The sequence below is a fragment of the Microtus oregoni genome, unplaced genomic scaffold, assembly GCF_018167655.1.
Source record: "Microtus oregoni isolate MIOR12 unplaced genomic scaffold, Mior012 000006F_ref0000085, whole genome shotgun sequence".
NCBI classification, from domain to species: Eukaryota; Metazoa; Chordata; class Mammalia; order Rodentia; family Cricetidae; genus Microtus; species Microtus oregoni.
Window position 1 is genome coordinate 32,348,682 of NW_024543065.1, and position 5,538 is coordinate 32,354,219.

General features: G+C 40.3%; 1 non-coding gene across 1 annotated transcript; it reads right to left on the reverse strand.

Annotated features, from left to right (window-relative positions):
- Positions 1-1,676: 1,676 nt before the first annotated feature.
- Positions 1,677-1,748, reverse strand: Trnaa-ugc. The gene has a single exon. It is a non-coding gene; the product is annotated as a tRNA-Ala (tRNA).
- Positions 1,749-5,538: the final 3,790 nt, after the last annotated feature.

Here is a 5,538-nt window from a genome sequence, read left to right on the forward strand (position 1 = left end):
TTTAGATCATATTTTTTAATTTTGTGTTGAGGCATCCCACAACATTCCTACATTTTTCTCTTTGCATTTCATTTCTCAAAATATTTATAAAGAGCTTTAGCCTGTAAGGAGTATTCAAATATGGAAAATGGTACCCAACATGATTTGAGTAGTTTTCAAATAATGTAACATTCAGCTCCCCCAGCAAGGTTAACAGCCTCTATTAAAGCATGAATTGAAATTGCCAATTTAAAAGCTTGTTTAGTGTCCAAAACTTATTTTCTGTAATATCGTTCATAAGACTTGTTTAAAGTATATTGGATATATAATGTTTTCTTTTCAGAAATAACTCACAAGCAGGCAGATCCAGAAACATATAGTCACCACAGGCAATGACAAATTAATAGCTACTGCTTTTCCTTTTTAGCCTTTTATTCCCATGGAAAAATTACGACATTTTTCATTGTTTTCTTTTTAGCCATTTTTATCTCAGGATTTGGAAAAGCATGAATTTCCGCAGAAAATGTGAGGAGAGAGCTCATCTTAGAAGCAGAGTCACAGGGGCTGGCAGAGAACAAACACATAGCTGCTGCTTGTCTCTGAGCCAAAGCAGACTCTTAGAGCCTGGAGGAGCTGGACAGTCCCTGAAGAGAGAAAAGAACTTTTGAATCTTATTCAAGTCATTATATTTCGGGCATCTTGTTCCAGCAACCTAGCTATCCCTATAGCAAATCAGCAACACATTAAATAGTTTTGGTTGAGGACTAGAGGGCATTTCCTGCATAGCTTGTTCTGAAATTCTGTGTTACTGAAATTTTGAATTGAAACACACAATCTAGTTCAACTATTTCATTCCATAGATAAGTTGAGTCCAAGGGATAGAAAACGGACTGTCTGGAGACACTTGACATTTCATTTCAGATTAATGAAATTTATTCATCCATCTCCGTACTAGGTATATTTCCAAGGAAACTGAATCAGATTGTCAAGGAGACACTTGCACCCTTACACTCACTGATGCACTATTTATAGTAGACAAGATATGGAAATGATCGGAGGCTCCATCAAATGGTGAGTGGGTAAAAATGTGGCATATATGCATAGTGGAATGCTACTTAGCCAGGAGATAATGAAATCTTGTTAATTTTAACAGCATGGAGGAAACAAGTCAGAAAACATAGTATTATTCAATCATAAAATGACTGCAATCCTGCTATTTTAGTTATTATTCTGTGGCTGTGATAACAATACCACAACTAAGGCAACTTATAGAAGGAAGGGTTTATTTGGACGTAGAGTTGCAGAGGAGTAAGAGTCCATCACCACCCCAGTGGCAAGCATGCACAGCGACAGAGCAGAAAGTAGCAACTCACATTTTGAACTTCAAGCACCAAACATAGAGAGCAAAGTCTGCTAGGATGAGATCTTAAGCTCTCAAAGTCCACCAACTGTGACTTACTTCCTCTAGCACGGCTGAAGCAGTGCCACCAACTGAGGTCCAAGTGTTCAAATACCCAAGACAACGGAGGGAGTTCCACACTGTCATTTGTGACATGGGTTCACCTGTTTATCATTATGGTGTGAACCAGGCAGAGAATGGCAAGGACTGCAGGATCTTACTTATAAGTGGATCTGAAAAAGATGATGTCATAGATGTTGAGAATAGAGAGTAATTACTAAGAGACTTAAGAGAGTAGTGGGGATGCCGGGGATCGAACCCGGGGCCTCATACATGCAAAGCATGCGCTCTACCACTGAGCTACATCCCCCACAGGTTGGATGGGGGGGGCACGGAAGCACGGTTCTTAGTTAAGGGAGCCACCTTAGGGTTGGCAAGAGACTTGAACCTAGAGTGGCTCCCAGATACCCAAGCCGAGGTCCCCAGTTAGTTCCTTGGGCAGCTGAGGATGGGGAACCTGAAATGACCCTATCCTATAGCAATACTGACGAATATCTTGCATATCATCATAGAACCTTCATCTGGTGATGGTTGGAGACAGAGACAGAGACCCACACTGGAGCATTGGACTGAGCTCCCAAGGTCCCGATGAGGAGCAGAAGGAGGGAGAACATGAGCAAAGAAGTCGGGACCACGAGGGGAGCACCCACCCACTGAGACAGTGGAGCTGATCTATTGGGAGCTCACCAAGGCCAGCTGGACTGTGACTGAAAAAGCATGGGATAAAACTGGACTCTCTGAGCATGGCCAACAATGAGGGCTGATGAGACGCAAAGGACAATGGCACGGGGGTTTGATCCTACGTAATGTGATGGCTTTGTGGGAGCCTAGCCAGTTTGGATGTTCACCTTCCTAGAAATGCACGGAGGGGGGAGGACCTAGGACTTACCACAGGGCAGGGAAATCTGACTGCTCTTTGGGCTGGAGAGGGAGGGGGAGAGGAGTGGGGGGAGGGGGAGAAGGGTGGGAGGAGGGGGAGGGAAATGGGAGGCTGGGAGGAGGAGGAAATTTGTTTTTTTTTCTCTTTTCTCAATAAAAAAAAAAGTTAAAAAAAAAAGAGAGTAGTGGGGAGGGAGAGCCAGTGAAGTAGGTTATTGTAACAAGTTCTAGTTTACCATTGCATAGAAAGTTGACTATAGATAAAGATAATATACTGTATATTCAAAAAGCTACGATACATTATTTTTAATGTATTCACTATAAAATGATAACTATTTGAGATGTATTTAACCTAAATTAAACATTATACATGTTAAAACATCACAATAACCATGAATATGCTTAGCTTTTATGTTTTCAGGTATTAAAAATTAAAGAAAAATGGGGAGTGTGGCAATGACTCAGTGGTGAGGAGTAGGTATCGCACTTGCAGAAGACCTGTTTTCCCAGCATCCGCTGACACCTCTTCTGGACTGCAGATACCAGGCTCACACATAGTACAGAGGCATACAAACGTGCAGAACACTGCTGCACATAAAAATAAATTAATAAATACATTCTCAAAATGGTTAATATGGAAAACAATTCTAAACTAGTTAATGTATAGGGATAGACAATGTCTTTAAGTATAAAGGATGAAACTGTAATTTCTTTTGTAATATTTATACTAATATAAAGTAAATGTGCTAATGTTCTTTCCTCCATTATTACATTACACGATCTTATTATTTTATCTTGATCTTGTGGATAGAGATACTTGTAAGTGAATTAACTCTATATTAAGCATTTTATATGTGGTACTTTATTTACCTAAGCAAGTCATCATGAAGACTTCAGTGTCATTAGCCTCAGTTTACAGATTGGAAGCTGAGAACTGGGTAGTTAAGAAAACTTCCTGAACCACTGAGATGGCTCAGTGATTAAAATACTTATTACTGAGCCTGATGCCCGGAATTTGAGACCCAGAACCTACACAGTGGAAGGAAAGAACCTCCCACAAGCCATCCTCTGCCTGCCACAGGTGCTCTGTGGCATGTGTAGGTGTCCCCTCACCCCGCTAACACCCACACCCCCTCACCCCGGCTAACACCCACACCCCCACACCCACTCACACCCACCCACACGCACACACCACTCTCACACACATATGCTCTCTCACACACAAATTTGAAAATACAAAAAAAAAAGATAGGAAAGCTGGGGTTTTGGAGATCTGGCACAAGCTATGTCTTTTGCTAAGCAAGCTTATTAAGAACAGCTTTTAATGTGCTATTCCCAGGAGAAAAATGGGACAAAGTCAGCAGAAACTATCATACAATGGCACACAGTCAGCAGGAGGCTAATCAAATGTTGCACCAGGGGAACACAGGGAATCTCAAGGGCATCAGGAGTCTTGGGACTGATAAACACAGCCCCTTAGGGTCGAGGAGTTGGGTTCTCAGGACCCAGTACCCAACCCCCATGACCATGTCCTGATCAGGAACCAGCTCTGGCTCTGCAAACATATCCTGGTTTTAGACAGGGAGCTACACTACTTCTCTATATATCAGAGCCTCAGGGAAAGCCTTGGGTCAACCCAGCCCTCAACAGCAAGTCTTGATACTTAACAGATATTTTTCCAGGATACTATCTTCTCGTCATGCTGGCTGATTGTGTACAGTGATCCTTCGCTCACTGTGGACGTTCTGAACAAACTAGAAACTGGGTGACTGTTTTTTTTTTTTTGGTATTTTATGTAATTCATTGTCATTCCCCTTTGAGTCCCATGCAATTCACAAATACACTGTTAGCAAAGAAATAAAAACTCTTCTGTACAATCTAAGTTCAAGGTGGCTTAGATGAAACCAGAAAATAGAAATATGACAAACTACAAGCGAATTTAAATGACTGTGAGGCCATTATGAAGCAATATTGAGATCCTGAACTCTAAGTTTCATATTAAGGTCACAATAATTGCTTAGTGTTTTATGAGCCTGTATGTTATTAGTGACATCATCTCTTTAATCTTAACATTGCCCCAAGCAGAATAGATCTTAATGTGGTAAAAAAGCTGTCTTATTCAGTAGAGACTGTTTGTTCTCCTACATGTCACTAATACTGTTCTTGTGGCTCCTCCAAAAAGTAAAAGAGAGAAAGAGATATGCTGTTGCTTTGTGCTGAAGTATTTAACATTCCTGTGGTTGTAGAATGACTTATGTATAGAAGACTTTTCAGTTTTGTTTGTACATTGAGTTATTGTGTACTGGTGCATAAGCAACCAGGCTGAGTGAGGCAGGCACGTCTAGGTCATTTAGTCTCCAAATTGCTAGTGAATGTTTGCATGTTATGTTTCTATAATTTTATAGAGGAAGCAGGCACAAGAGGAAGGCCAGAACAAAATGCTCCACATTTCATTAAGAATGTCAAGGCTAGAGGAATGAGCAGGTCCTTGGACAGGACTGGAGAAATGAGCAGGCCCCTACTAGGGTCTTGGTTTACAGAGAATCAGGCAGTTCCTCTAATGGAATGCAAGATAATCTTCAATAGTTAGGATGCAGTAATGCCTCAGGAGATAAGCGGTCCTTTTAACTACACAAAGCAAAGCAAATATTAAGAAAGTAGAATTTACTGAAGAGATGGTTCTCAACTTGTATTAGAACTATTTCATAATCCTGCAGTATAAATGACATGATCCATACGCATAAATGCATGTGTTATGTTGTAAGCAAGAAGTTATGTAAGAGAAACTCAGCTACATGAATTCTAAAATGTCCCCCCAGTTCTTTGTACATGCCTGAATAATGTATGCCTTAACATTTTTGGGTTTGGAGAGATGTCTCAGCTAAGAACTAAGGCTCACAGACAAAAGGACAAGTTTAAGCTTTTTTGTGAACAGACTTAATTCACTGAGCAATAATTACTGAAACAGCAGGTATAGGCAAAATTCCTCTTCCAACTAGGCAAGTGCTTTTCTCTCTGTGGGCTCTATTTGTGAAGCAAATATCTTCCTAGTCTTGGTGCTTAATCACCAGGATTTTTCTTTTTACTTCAACCTCTGCCAGAAAAAGGCTTATTTCATTTGCTTTTGAATGAGTTATTCAGGCTTTATGCTCTTGATTGTATTATGTATGAAAAATTTCATCATTCTTTTAAAACCTAAAAGAAAATATTAATAATTTGGT